Below are 14,551 nucleotides of genomic sequence, written 5' to 3' on the forward strand. Positions count from 1 at the left end.
GGTTAGGGGTGATCAGGTAGGCAGGCCAGCGTTAGGGTGTGATCAGGTAGGCAGGCCAGCGTTAGGGGAGATGAGGTAGGCAGACAACCCCTGCAGGCTGGCCTCACCCCCCAGCAAAGAAAGAGGGAGGCCCAGGCCAGCCAAGCCATTGCACCCCAGCCTGTTTCCTGCAGAGGGAGGCCACAGGTGGCAGGTGAGGGGAGGCCGTGCTGCACAGATTGCAAGCACTGGCAGCGGTTGGGGTGGAGCCAGCTGCCTGCACCTGGGGGAAGGGAAGCCCCAATAGGCCCTGATCTCAGGCCAGGCCTAGGGACCCTACCCGAGGGGTCCCGGATAGTGAGAGGGTGCAGGCCGTGCTGAGGGACCCCCGAGTGCATGAATTTTCAGGCACCGGGACTCGACTATTCTATATTCTTGAACAATCAGAAATTGAAATTAAGGAAGTGCAATGTACAATAATGTCTAAAATGATCAACATCTTAGGAATACACTTAATAAAAGACATCAAATACCTGTACAGTAAAACTTATGAAATATAGCTGATAAATTCATGAAGACCTTCATGGGATACACATAGTGTTCATGGATAGGAAACAATATTCTTAAGATGTCAGCTTCCTCCCAATTGATTAATGGATTTAGTGCAATGCAATCTCCACCAAAGTCCAAATAGGCTTGTTTTATTTTGGGAAGTTTATGAAAAATCTGGTTTCACAATTTAAATTTAATTGCAAAGGACCTGCAATAGCCAAAACAATTTTGAAAAATGAGAACAAATTTGGAGGGACAATACTGCATAATTTCAAAACATATCACAAAGCTACAGTAGTCAGGACAGTATGGTATTGATAAAAAGATGAACAAATAGATCTAAGGATCCGTAGAGTCCAGAAACAGAACCCTGTCTATATGGTCACTTGGCTTTTCACAAAGGTGGGTAAGCAATCCAGTGCGGGAAGGATACGTTTCAACAGATGGTGTTGGAACAACTGGATATATGAAAACACCTCCAGCCGCACCAGTAGATCAGATTTAACTCATGATGTACCATAGGACTAAATAAAAAATCTAAAAACATAAACCTCCTAGATGAAAACAGGACAGAATCGTAGTGTCTTTATGTTTGGCACGAATTTCTTAAACGTGACAAAAAAGTAGGAACTATAGAAGAAAAAGAATGATCAAATGTAAAACTTTTTGCTCTTTAAAAGTCACTGTTATACAGCATTTCCCCTCCCCATTAGTGCTATGGTGCAAATAACCAACCACATTCCAGGAATCGAGTTGGTAATGATCACCACCTGGTCAGAGTGAAGGTGAAAGAAACAGGTTCAGCCAGGGGTGGGGAATGTCCGGACCCCACGGTGTATAAGGCCCGAGAAATCATTTGGTCGCCCTGCCAAGGCATTAGAGGCGAGTTAATGAAATGTTTGATCAAAGTTAGCAGGTTAATTTTAAAGTTGATAGTTTTGTATGGCCCACGAGTGATGATCTAAGTATCCAAATGGGCCTTGGCAGAAGGAAAGGTTCCCCACCCCTAATCTAGGCTCTCTTGCGTCCACAGGACCCATCCATGCGTGCCAAGCCCACCCCTAACTGTAGCCCATCCCCTCGCCTACCTGCCACTGCCTGTCAGGCCCCAGCTGGTTACCTGCCTCATGAGGCTTTCCCTGTCTTGCTCAGGTCGCTGAGGCACAGCTGCTTCCTGCCTCCGTCTGGGTTGTGGGCAGCTTCGTCTGCTGAGCAGCAGTGGATGCCGGGTAAACTCTGCTGGGCAGGAGCCATGGTATCTGCTCCCTCTGGGCTTCCATGATGCCAACGTCCCTCCAGAAGGTCTAGGAGGGAGAGAAGAGCAGGCATGAGAAGGGAACCCAGCCCTGACCTCTAAAGGTTTGCCAACGACCCAGATACCAGGCGATTGTCTTGTCTGATCGGCTTGGAACTCAATTCTGAAGTTCCCTTGGGCACCTGTAGAGACGGAGAGGACGATGCTGCAGCCAAGAGAGCCACTCGGGCCAGGCCCAGCGCAGCTGTTCCATGAGGAGATGTGGGACTGGAAGGCTTGGCTGCACCTGCTGCAGAGGAAGCAGGTCTGTTCTAAGACACGGTCAAGACCAAACGCCAAAAGGGTGTAGAATCCATGGATCTTCAAGGAGCCGCCAGTAGGAGATGGCTCATCAGGTGTCAGGGCTGATCTCCCTACACTTTTAACTCTTCACACGTGTGATGTAAACCCGCTCAGTGGAAACCGCCACTGCTACCTCTGCCTTCGAAGTGGCTTTTCTCGCCTCCTGCTGTTTGGTTTCTCAACATCCTGCGCCTCGTCTTCCTGGGACCTAAAGGTGCCCTAAGGGGAAAGGTGCCGAGTGGTGCGCCCCCGTCTCTGTCGCTGCCCTTTGCCTAGAATCTTGACCCTCAAGTCCATACCGCCTTGGGGCGCACCAACTCCGTCAGGCAGCTCACTTCCCATTTCATGTAGATTCTCTGCTTGTTCTTGGGGGATGTGTGGGTCTCACACAAGCTGTACGGTCATCGGCAGAAGTGGGAGTTTGTGGGGCTTCTTTACCGGGAGCGGGATGGCTCATAACTTTGGCATTTGCTCATGGATTATTAATTCAAGTATTTACGATGCCATTAGTCTCACTTATGTCCTTTGTGGGGTCTAATTTCCCAGATGTCGGACCTCTCACATGGATCGCGGGGTGAGGAGTGGCCAGTCAGACCCCAGGGGGACTGGCACCCAGCAGGGAACAGCCTGAGTTTCCTTACACTGAGCGCAACTGTGAGTCCAGCCCACCAGGGGGCGCAATTTCATGCAGAACCTGGGCTCTCCCTGAACACGTGCAATCTACCACCCAACACTAGGCGGCGCCCTTAGGCTTCTTCTCTGGATGCAATGGCCAGTGACTCCAAATCCCAGTTTCACTTGGATTTGCACTCCTTCAAAACTACGGGCCAGCTGTTCTCTCCTTTATTTTTAATTCTCACCCAAGGATATTATTTCATTGATTTTTAGAGAGAGTGGAGGAGAGAGGGAAAGACAGAGAGAAACATCGATGTGAGAGAAACACATCCATTGGTTGCCCCCTCACGCGCCCCAACCAGGTACCAGGCCAGGGAGAAGCCTGCAACCAAGGTGCATGCCCTTGACCAGAATTGAACCCAGGCCGATGCTCTATCCAAAGAGGCCTTTCCATAGCCCTACCCAGGGGACTTAATGGCTTTGTCTTCCGATGTCACACCCACAGAGCAGCAGACGAGAAACTGAGGCCCCCGGAGCCCCGGAAGCTTGAGACACACAAGCTTGAGAAGCTGAGCCCGGGGAAGGCGTGAGAGTGGAGGGCACAGGCCTGGAGGGGCAGCAGGTGACCAGCCTGGTGGTGTGGAAGCACAGGAGGAGGTCGTGGAGGAGGAGCCGGGAGGGAGGAAGGTGACTCAGAAGTGCCTTCTCTGAGAGGAAGATCAGGGTCTGCATGGACGGCTCCTGTCAGGGGATCATCTGACCGAGACCCGGTGCGGGGTCTTGTACAGATGCGATCGTTTAATTCCTGTTATTTTATGGTAAAGACAGAATAGCCTCCAGGTGCTGACACTCCGACAAGTTAACTGCCTCTCTCCCGCTGACTCAGTCCACATGAGCCCCAGGTGGAAAGGGGGACCCGCAACCCAAATCCTGATGTTGCTGAGCGTTCCCCTGCCCCCTCCCTGCTGCCCCAGGAAGGCATAAGGGCCCCCACAGTAGTGGCTGCAGAGACAGGTTCCACGCTGGACCCAGGGAGCCGGGCTCCCTGTCCCCCTTAAGCGACACGGAAACGATCTCCCTGCTACCAAGGCCCCTCCTCTCTGTCACTATCATCCAGTGTCGGAGACCAAGGCCGTCAGGACAGAAACAATGTCCAAAGGAGAGTTGGAGTGATGTTTCCTTAGAAACACCCCATAAATGCACTTCCATCGGCCGCCATAGGTCAAAGCCCCCGACCCCATGGGAATCCACATCACCTGGGCTGAGTCCACAGCACACACTGGACCTGAGGTTCAGGCCTGCCCGTCCTCCTTTGAAATCCCCCACAAAACCCACCAAATATTAAACACTAAACCACCAAGTGGCCTTCAAATCCACAACGTGATATTGAAGAACAAAGCAGTACAGTCCCCAGTGTGGTGGGAAAAGAGAGTGGCAACACCTGGTTAGAAGTGTGTCCACGCGGATGGAGAGCAGGTGGGGCACCTGCTGAGACATAACCCTGGGGAGTGAGGGCCCAGCATGCGCTGGGGAAACTGCTGTAGAGGGAGCAGGAGTGAGGTCCCCTCCAGGCTCCTCCCTTCCAGTCAGCTGGCGGCCGAGGGTCATTCCCCGGGAGTTTGCTGCCCACAAGGTGACAAACCAACCCCTTTAGCGGAATGAACAGAGGGCCCTGCAGTGGGATCAGCTCACCAATGTCCTTGTCCAGCTCACCACCCTCAGGTGATTGGCTCCTGCCTGGAATGTTCTCCCCAAATTCACCACCACGTTGTCCCACCTGCTGGTGCGGCCAGAAGGCACCTGCCCTCCTCCCTGCCCTGAAGACGGGACCGTGTGCTTCTGTGCACCGTCCTGAGGGCAGCAGTGAGGACAGAGGACTCAGAGCTCCCTGAGTGGGGGGGCCTTTGTGGGGTGATGAGTTGTCCTCAAGTTTCCTGTTTACAGGAGGGACCAGCAGGCCTACAGGGGGCAGAGGATGGTGAGGAAGAGGGTGAGGATGTGGCCCTCCGGGCTGGGAGGCTGCCCTGCCCCGCCATTGCTTGATGTCCCATCAGTTCCCAGGTGCAGCGCCCGAGACCCTAACGGAGGCTCACCTGGGCCTGGGAGCCCGGCTCCTGCTGGAAGGGAGTGAAGAGGGAGGAGAGTCCTTGACGCTCGAGAGCTTCTGCCGGGGGGGGGGGGGGGGGGGGGTGTCCCTGGGTGTGGCCCAGGACAAGGTCGCCTTGCAGATTCCCCTCTGCATGCAGCCTGCAGGGCGGGGCACGGCGACATGGAGGGGCCTAAGCCACATTGGGGTGCTTCTTTGTGATTTGCTCCTTCCCCGGTGGCCCCTGGGTGTGTGTGATCTTCCCAGAGTTCAGGGACTGTGGTGGGGAACGTGATGGTGATGGGATATGTCAGACTTTGAGTACCTGTTGGGTAATTTGTCTCCTACGGTGAGAGTCTTGGTTTCAGTCTTTTTTGAATTGAATCCCCCCAAAAGTTTGTGCACTGGGGCCAGGAGCCCATGGGTCATGGTGTTGTAATGTACCCCGCGAATCACACAAAGACGCCTCAAGAAGTCAAATTAAGGAGTCAAATTTATTTCAAATCTGGGACTACGAGGGGGCATTTTGCTCTCTCAAATGTCGTAGTACTTACGTAGTCCCAACACCAGATTTATATAGGCAAAAATCACAAAGGTATTGATTACATCTTGGGGTTTGGAATGAGGAACCTGGTTTGCAAAAAAGCAGTTTGTTACAGAAGCTAAATTGAGCTGATTAGTTATCTACAAAGATTATAGTTTCAGGTCTTGGGACCACTGAGTCAACAACGTGGGCCCCCCTCTGCAGCTCAGAGCACGTAGCAAGAAGCCAGAGCATCCCTGGGTGCAGGAGGCTGCGGCAGACGCTCTGTGGGAGGGGGAGGCCTGTGCAGCAGCTCACTCGTGTCCCGGGAGCCTCGGGGCCTGGATCTCGGGGCTCAGTGCACAAGGACAGGGGAAGAGGCAGTAGCGTGGCGTGTGGAGTTGGTCAGGTGGGGCACGTGGCTGATCTGGGCACCATCAGGGACCTTTCCGTTTTTGATGCTTCTTCTCAAAGCGAAATGCTGTTGATCAATGCGTCTCCTAATGCGTTGAAGGGGGCTGGTTTCCATGTTCTCTATCCATGGGTGGTATCATTTATTGGCCACACAGAGGCCATTGTAGTCATGGCTTCCATCCTCAGGGGCCTAACTGCAAACATGCTTGTCACATGATTGTGCGGATGTGAGAAGAATGAGCCATGTCACTCAATTCCATTCACCCTTAAGAGTATAGATCTAAACGGCCTTGGGATCTATCACTCAACATTATTTCAGTCTGGCCAGGGGTTGGGCATCAACTTATGAACCCCGAGGTCATGGTTCAATTCCCGGTCAGGGCACAGGCCCGGGTTGCAGCCTCAATGCCCAGTGGGGGAAGTGCAGGAGGCAGCCGATCAATGATTCTGTCTTATGGATGTTTCTATTTCTCTCTCCCTCAGGCTTCCTCTCTGAGATCAATAAAAGTATATTAAAATTACTTTTAATGAGTTGTCAGCCACGGCTAAGAGTCCTTCTTTAATTCCATTCACAGCAAGGACACGGAGGCCACTGTCATAGAGTTCCACAAACGTCACTGACGCTGCTCGTTGGCACGAGAGCTGTACCTGTGGAGTGAATGCCTGCAGGTCTGACATGACGTGTGGGCCTCCGTAGTGTAACACGGAACAGGCTGAGTGTGACGGGGACGGGCCCATGGGGACCAGTGTCTCCAGAGGCTACGTAGACGGCACAAGCCCATGGGGACATCACGACCCAGAAGTGACGTCTGAGGCGCCTCCATCCCCCAGGCACCTGGGGACCAGTTAGAGCCTGAGCTGGAGGGGCCTGGGATCCAAGGGTCGCGCATGACCAGTGCCTCCTGCTGAGGACGGGAGTGCAGAGACCCGAGGGCCTCAGGGACATTATCCCTGTCCCCACCCGCCCCCTCCTGTTCCCTGACTCCAATACCCAAGGTGAAGGGTTAGAAAGTCACAATAAGCCTCGCTTAGATGTGACCATTAAACAGTCAATTAAGTGACTGAAAAGTAACCAGCTGGTGGTGCCAGAGAGAAATCCCAATAAAACCAGAGCCAACTTCAGATGCCCATCAGCCCTGAGGGTAAACCAACACTCCCCTGGCAGAGTCGGTGAGATCGCCTGATATTGGCCTTTGGGGGTGAGGAGGTCTGTTCTGTTCAACTGTCACTCACATTTTTCCATTTTGGTGCATAATTGTAACAGCTGACACTGGCTGCCAGGGACTGCGCCGAGCATTTGTCCTGGATGAACCTACTTGTCCTAACACACATCTGTGCTGTCCCCTTATTTCCAGACGAGGACACTGAGGCAGAGGGGTCAGCACCTGCTGGGGACCCCACAGCGGGAAGCTCCAGAGCTGAGCTTGAACCCCGGGAGTCTGGCCCTGAAGATGGGCTCTTGCTCACAACCCACTGAGGGAAACGTCCCACATTTGAAAGAGAGACCCCAACGGCCTCCAGATTCTCAACAATGTGTGAAGCTGCCGGTTAGGGCTCTGATCTGGGGGGATGAACCTGCAGAATGATCCTGGAAGAGTTGACTCTAAATGCTCTAATGATCTCTCAGGGGCAAGGTGTGTGCGTGGTGTTCTTAGATCCCCCGTCCCGTCTCTGAGGAAATGTTGGTGATTTCATGCTTCAGGGTTTGCCTGCTTCAAGTGTGTGGACGTCAGTGTGTTTTTGTTGCTGCTACAGTTCCTGTCGCCAAGGGGCCCCTGTTTCTGTTAGGTCCACGGTGACAGGTTTGCAGGAAGGATTGCTGTCCCTGGGCTGATCCTGAATTCAGCTACACCATCAACTTTCATCCATCCTCACTGCGTTTCTCACTAGAGTATCTTAGATTTCTCTGATGTTTGATTAATTATCTATATACTAGTGGTCTGGTGCATGAAATTCGTGCACATTAAAAGGGAATTAATTAAAGGAAATATTTTAATATTGCTATTTGCCCTTTCTCTATAATAGAAGTTTCAGAGGTGAAAGAAAATTAGTAAAATGTATATGAAAATCTCCCTCCTGTAAGAGTCTGGGGCAGGCTGCGGGACCCAGAGTCTAGTCCCCACCCACCAGCGCCTGCCTCGAAATTTCGTGAGACCCAGACCTGGCCAGCCCCACCCTCATCAAGTCCTGCTGGGCAGGTGGCTCAGCCTCAAGTCCCCGAGACTGGCGCCAGTTTCGGGGTGCAGCCTCAGGTCTTCTGTCAAGCCCTGCTGGATGAGGGGGCACAGCCTCAGGGCCGCCATCAAGCCCTGCTGGGGGGGCATAGGTTCAGGTCCCTCATCAAGCACTGCCGGGTGCGGGGAGCCACCTCAGGTCCCCCGTGAAATCCCGCTAGGAGGGGGGAGTGTGGCCTCAATACCCCGGCCTGGCCTCAAGTCCCTCGGCCCCAGCACGAAAGCGCAAGGGTGTGAGCGCATGACAACCATTTGCATATTACCTCTTTATTATACAGGATTATGACCAACTTATTGATGGCTTTTTATATGCTTCCACCCCGGTGTGAAGGGAATGTTTTCAACAAGTTGAGAGCCTCTGTGTTTGCTAGTCTTTACTTCACTGCAGCTTTTAGTTCACAGAAAACTTGACAGAAGGTATCGAGAGCCTGGCTGGGGGATCTCAGTGGTTGAGCATCACTGTGTGAGCTGATGGGTTGCTGGGTCGATTCCTGGTCAGGTCCCACACCAGCTGCCGCCTGAATGCCCGTCCAGCACGTACAGAAGGCTCCCGCTGGGTGCTTCTCACGGCCCTGGTGGGATTAAAACACAAAGAGAAAGTAGAGAGAGGTCCCACCTCCCCCTTCCTTCCGGACACACGGAGCCTCCACGGGTCAGCACCCGGCCCGGTGCTGCCAGGACCCCAGGGTCTCAGGTGCTGGGCCGGGTGTGGTGAGAGGGCGTGTAGGTCACAAGGAACTGCCCAGCTGTCCTGCCGAGTGGCCGTGCTCCCGTGCATCCCTCCAGCAATGGGGACGCGTTACTGCTGCCCCGCACCCCTGCCAGCACGTGGTTTCGGTCAGTGAGCTTCTCCAAACAGAGAAAGAGGAGAAAGGACTGAGCAGGTGGAGGAACGAGGGTGGCATCAGCGAGAGGACGGGATTGAGTCAGAAACCCAGATGCAAGCAGCTGAGCTAGAACGTCAGTGCCAGGTCCCTCCCTTCCGTCTGACAGGTCCCCCCCGCCCGACACCTGTCAGAATCCTGTCTGTGCTGCGTGGTCTCAAGCCCGCTGCCCTGTCACCTGCTTCCCACAGCCTGTCTCCGAGTCGTGCGGCCTCCCTGTGCCCCATGGAGCAGCGGCCCACGGTCGGCACAGGTGGGGGACCAGCCCTGTGGGTGCTTCTCCTGTGGGGCCCGATGACCACAGGGGCCACCTCTGAACCGACAAGTGAAAGCGTCACCAGGACACGTGAGCGTTGATGGATCTGAAGTTGTGTGCATGGCTTTTCCACAGGCACTCGAGTAGGAAGGTGGCAGTGGGAGGGTGGTCCTCCTCTTGGCACTGTTTTCTCTAGGGAAGCAGACACCACGGACTTACTCCCTCCACTGCCCAAAGCAGCCCTGGCACAGCGGGCACCATTTTACCGTGAGGGTGCAGCCCAGCCACACTGAGAGCTCGTTCACTCAGGGTCACGCATCTCCCGCAGGAACATGTGCTGACCCTCTTCTCTGTGCCAGGCCCTGGGCTGAGGGAAGAGCAAAGCGGACCCTGTCCGCACTGAAGGAGCTGAACCCCAGGGGCTCCCCCCACCGACAGGGCGCGCACTGTGACCCTCCCACCTCGGGCGGTGCCGAGGGAGCCGTGCCCGGTGCCAGCAACTCCCGCTCTGACCAAGTGCCCGGCTGTGAAGCTGATGGATGGCATCAGCCATCCGTGAGGAAGGGTGGCTGGAAGCCAGGCCTTGTGACCTGCCCCGTCCCCTGTGGCAGAACCAGCGAGGCTCACTGGGTACAAATAGCCCTGGGCTCCACAGGCTGCTCAGTCCAGCTCCTCAGCGCTCACTGTTTGCTCAGCTGAACGCTCAGCCGCAGGAACCATGAAGCTGGCCCTGTCTCTGCTGCTGGTCACTCTGGCCCTTTGCTGCTCTGATGGTGAGTGTCACGTCCACTCAGACACCATCAGCCGGGAAGGGCCCTTCTCCGGTCCAGGTGACTTACATGGGGAGGGGGGACGGGTCAGAATTAAACCTTTCCCGTGTCCTGTGGACCAGGCTTCAACGCCCAGCACTCGGGGTGTCCGATCCCGGGGCTCTGGAACTTCTACAGAAACCCCCGCAGGCCAGTGTGGGCGGTCCCCTGGGAGGCCCCACTCCCGCCTGGTCTATGTCACAGAAGCAGCAGGACAGAGTCACCTTCTCGTGAGTCAGGGTCCTGCCCCTGCAGCGCTGTGGCCTGGAACACAGGCTGCATCTCCCCAGGCCTCTCCTCCCTGGATCCCAGCACCCAGGAGAGAAGCTGGGGCGATGGCGGAGAGGAGGTGGTCCGAGGCCGCCCTGGTCTCACCGACGTCTCCTCCAGGGTCTCTTAGGTGCCAGGTGAGCCCAAACTGTTGGACTCCTAGGTTCAGACTCAGAGAATGTTCCAGCAGGAGAGGGCTCCACTCAAGAGGAGCAGTGCCGCCTGAGGCTCAGAGTGGCCAGTGTCCACGTGGCTCTGAGACCCAGAGGCGCTCAGGGGCCCGACAGGCCCGCTCCTCCTCCAGGGGCCCAGCCAGGACGTGTAGAGCCAGTGGGAGCGCTAGGGCCGCAACTGCCCTTTTTCCAGGTGAATGTGGCCAGTGGCCAGCAATGCTGGGCGTGTCCTCACGCTCTCGGGGCTGAGCCAAGTCCTTTTGAGTGTCTTCCATCTGACTTTCTGAACCGGCTCCTCTCTCCCCACATGACCTCTGACCTGACCCTCCACCTCCCTGCAGAGGGGCTGTCTCCCAGGTGGGAGGGGCCTGGTGGGCACAGTCCCAGCTGCAGGTGCTGGCAGAGGCCTGAGGGTGGGGATGGAGAATCCAGACCCGGAAGTGGTTCCTGCAGGTCTCAGCACAACCCACTGGGTGGAAAGTCAGCCCAGTCCCTGCGACCCCTCCAGGGGGTTCTGTCCTCAGGGCGGAACCAAAGAGCCAGTCGTGGTCTGAGCCTCAGCGTCAGGTGTGACACTCACAGACTTCCTTGGTTAAGCCTGAGCCCTCTCCGTCCCATGACATGATCCCAGTGTTAGACTGAGCCTCCAAGGGCATCCTCCATCCCTTAGTAGCGTTCCTCCCTCCTCTCTGCATTTACTGCCTCCCTCTGGGCCCTCTGCCAGGACCTGACCCTACCCTTCCCTGGAAAGACTGAGGGCTAACAGCTCCCTCCCCCAGTAGCCAGACAAAGGCAGGTGTGGCTCTGTTGAGGGGCAAAGCTGAGGCTTTGAAATCCAGGGACAGTGACTGGGGCAAAGCAGGGGACTCTTGGGAAGGCCTGGGTGTACTTGACAAAGGGGAAGACTGACCAGCGGTGATCATCTGTGCTCCATCCGGGCTCCGCTGTGTGCTCTGTGACCCGGCGCCAGTGAGGACTTGGGGGAGATGCATTGTCCTGGGCACAAGTATGGGAGGAGACCATAAGCCCCTGGGGTTCCTCTCTAGGTCTGAGGTCAGGGAGCCGTGGGGAAAAGTGACTTTCCTACATCCAATGTGTTTCTTTTTCTTCTCCTCCAGCAAATGCCAAAATCTGTCCAGCCCTTCAAAACGAAGCGAGAAGCTTCCTGTTGGACATTAAACCACTCTATTATCGCGTCCTCAAGTCGTTTCAGGCACCTGAACCCGCCTACGAGTCCACAATGGCTGTGAAGGATTGCATAGATCGGATGTCCTTTAGCGACAGACATAAACTTTTCGAAGTCATGGTAACTCCATTCTCCTTCTGCATAGAGGCTGCTGCTCAGCTGCATGGCCAGGCGGGAGGAGGGTGCTGCTCTGGGGGGCACAGGCGGGGGGCACCAGTCCTTCTGCTCACCTCTGAGAGAGGGGCCCGTGGCCAAGGGTGGATGGTGACCCGACACCCGCTGGGCCAGCCTCAGGCTGCACAGCCTCTGCAGGCCCCTACCTGGGCTCCGGGTTCCCCACGTGTCCTGAGGGGGGACAGCCAGGGCCCAGGCGGTGATGGTGAAGGGCCAGACACTGCTGCCTCCCTGCCTGGGAGCGTTCTGGAGGGCGAGGTCCCTCACTGGATCAGGAGGCACTGTCCCTGGGGAATAATGCCATGGGGTGGGGGTGCGCAGGGGGAGGCAGGGGAGGCAGGGAGATGGCCCTGCCCTGTGAGGAGGGAGCCAGGCGGGGCTCTGGCAGCTTTTGCAGAGCCAGGCCCAGTCCCTGTCCCCTCGCCCCTGTCCCTCCTCAGCCATCAGGCCAGAGGGCAGGGCCCCTCCTAGTCTGTCCTCTGCAGCCACCGGTGGAGCTGACCGCCTCCCTGTCTCTCTGAGGAAATCAGACTTGGGGGGAGGGGGTGTGTCTCAGCTCCTCCGCCCCTGAACCAGGTCGGGCTTTAAGCACCAGTCCCCATGGGCAGGGCCTCAGTGTGGAGATGTCAGTGCGCCACCAGGTTGCATGTCCTGCCGGGGATGCAGATCTCCCCAGGCAGATCCTCCCGTGGCCCCTCCCGCCTGGCCCTCCTCCTGCATCCACTCTGGAGTGAACAGTGCCGTCCTGGGACCTGGGACTCAGAGAAAGCAAATCCCGGGCTCTCGGCCCCCTTGTCCCGCTCCGGCTCCATCAGAAACCCGAGGCCACTCCTGGGTCCTTTGGCATCTGCGTCTGCCTGTGGCCAGGGCTCTTCCCTGATGTGTCTGCTGCTGGGCCTGCACCGGGACCATTGAATCCCCACCTGCACCCTTTCCTCCCCGCCGCCCAGCTGGCCTTTGCTGGTTTCAATGCTTCGCGTCTTGTTTGTGAGCACACGCTGTGCCCGTGGCATCTCCAGGGGCAGCGGGACTGACGGCCCTTTCTCTCTGTGTCTGTTGCAGGAGAATATGGTGGACAAGTGCAGCAAATAGATTCCACAAACTCCACCTACAAGGGCCCCTGCTTTCAACGATGCCCTGATCTTCCCTGGAAAATGTAGAGGTTTCAACGTCTTGCTTCAATAAATCACTTGCCCTGCACGTCCTGCTTGTTTTGTTTTGTCCCAGTCTCTGCCTGAGGGTGGGGGGCATCATGAGGGGGCCTTGGGTGGTGACAACAGTGCATCACGCTGACCCGATGGGCAGTGACATGTCGCCTGAGGGCATGGATCACAGAGGGAACGTTGGCTCAGGGTCCGGCCCGAGTCTCTGCACAGGCCTCCCAGGCCCTGGCCCTGCATGAGCCACGCGGGCTACCGCACCTCCATCCCCGAGGGGCCCCCTCAGCCAGCCGCACACCTGAGCGCTCAGACTCCTTTCCAGTGGCTGCTGCCAGGCCCGCCCTGCACTGTGGTCAGGGGAGTCTGTCCCAGGGGCCAGGACAGGAGGCTGCGGTCTGTCACTCTCTGCCCAGACCCCAGGGTGCGGAGGCCCTGCTGGCTGTGCAAGTCCAGGGGAAGCTCTTCCTGGCGGCTTCCCGCTGGAGGCGGATGGCAGTCCTTGTCTGGCTGCATGGTTTCCAGGGCCCAGGGGAGCTGCCATTGCCCCTCCTTCCTGTGAAACCTCTGCCTCCTCCTCCCCCACATGTGGGATGGCAGAGAGCAGGCCCAGGAAATCCAGGGTTGTCGCCCACACTCAGAATCCGTACCTTTATCACAGCTGCAAAGTCCCCAGAGAGAAGAGAGGGAAGTCCAGGGCTTAGGGCATGGAACGTTTGGGGGCTTATGACCCCACTGCAGCTCATCTGAGTCCTGACACCTGTGAGCCACCTCGTTTCCCTGCACGGCCCCCTCCCTCCTACAGCCTGTCCTTTCCATCTGCACAGCCATCGTCATCGTCCTGCCCTCGTCCCTCCTGGCTTGTGCCCAAGGCTCCTACCCGGTCCCCTGGGGGTAGAGCTGCCCTCCCTGCAATGCGCCTGGGCATCCACACCACAGTGACCTCCCACAGGAAGGGGAACCGGCCCTTCTTCTGCACCTGAGAGCCTAGGCCATGGTCCCCATGTTTCCAGGAAGAGGACGTCTCATTAGTCCTCAGCGTCTCCCATGATGAAGGGCACATGATGCCCACGTGACTGAGAGCGTAGCCGATGGGTGCCCATGTTATCAGTGATGCCCCTCGCGGCCACAGTGAGTGTGTGTGTGTGTCTCATCGGGAAACACGCACACTCAGTTGCCTCTTTTCTGAAGCACAGGATGTGCTCAGTCTGCAGCCTGTGCTCGGTGGACGCAGGATTCTTGAGCTCTTGCCACAGCCTGAGAGACACAGGCTGGGATCCCACCAGGAGGGCCAAGGCCCCCCTGGTGCTGCTCACAGGGCCTTGCACTGAAGCATCCATCTTATATAAAAACTGCTGTTTGAAATTTTAACCCTGCTATTTTGGCTTCTGTAAATACTTGCTTGCTTAAATAATAAGTAAAGTAAGACTACTCCCATTCCAGACAGGCCCTTAACTATGCCCCAGACAGAGTTGGCAGTGCTGACACCAGGCCAGGCCTTGAGATATGGTGTCATGGCCCCTTCCCAGCATGTAGGCCTCCTTTCTCAGAAGGCCCGGAAGTCTCATTCCAAATTTGGGAGACAAAGGACTAGAAAAAGTATAAGTAAAGAGAGTTTCCTCCATGTTTGGTGGCCCAGAAT

General features: G+C 56.3%; 1 long non-coding RNA gene across 1 annotated transcript; it reads left to right on the forward strand.

Moving 5' to 3' along the window:
• The first annotated feature begins 11,476 nt into the window (after positions 1 to 11,476).
• Positions 11,477 to 12,952, forward strand: LOC106695159. Its single transcript, XR_001346230.2, has 2 exons — positions 11,477 to 11,698; positions 12,815 to 12,952. It is a non-coding gene; the product is annotated as an uncharacterized LOC106695159 (long non-coding RNA).
• Positions 12,953 to 14,551: the final 1,599 nt, after the last annotated feature.

Source organism: Myotis lucifugus, unplaced genomic scaffold (assembly GCF_000147115.1).
Source record: "Myotis lucifugus unplaced genomic scaffold, Myoluc2.0 scaffold_906, whole genome shotgun sequence".
NCBI lineage: Eukaryota > Metazoa > Chordata > Mammalia > Chiroptera > Vespertilionidae > Myotis > Myotis lucifugus.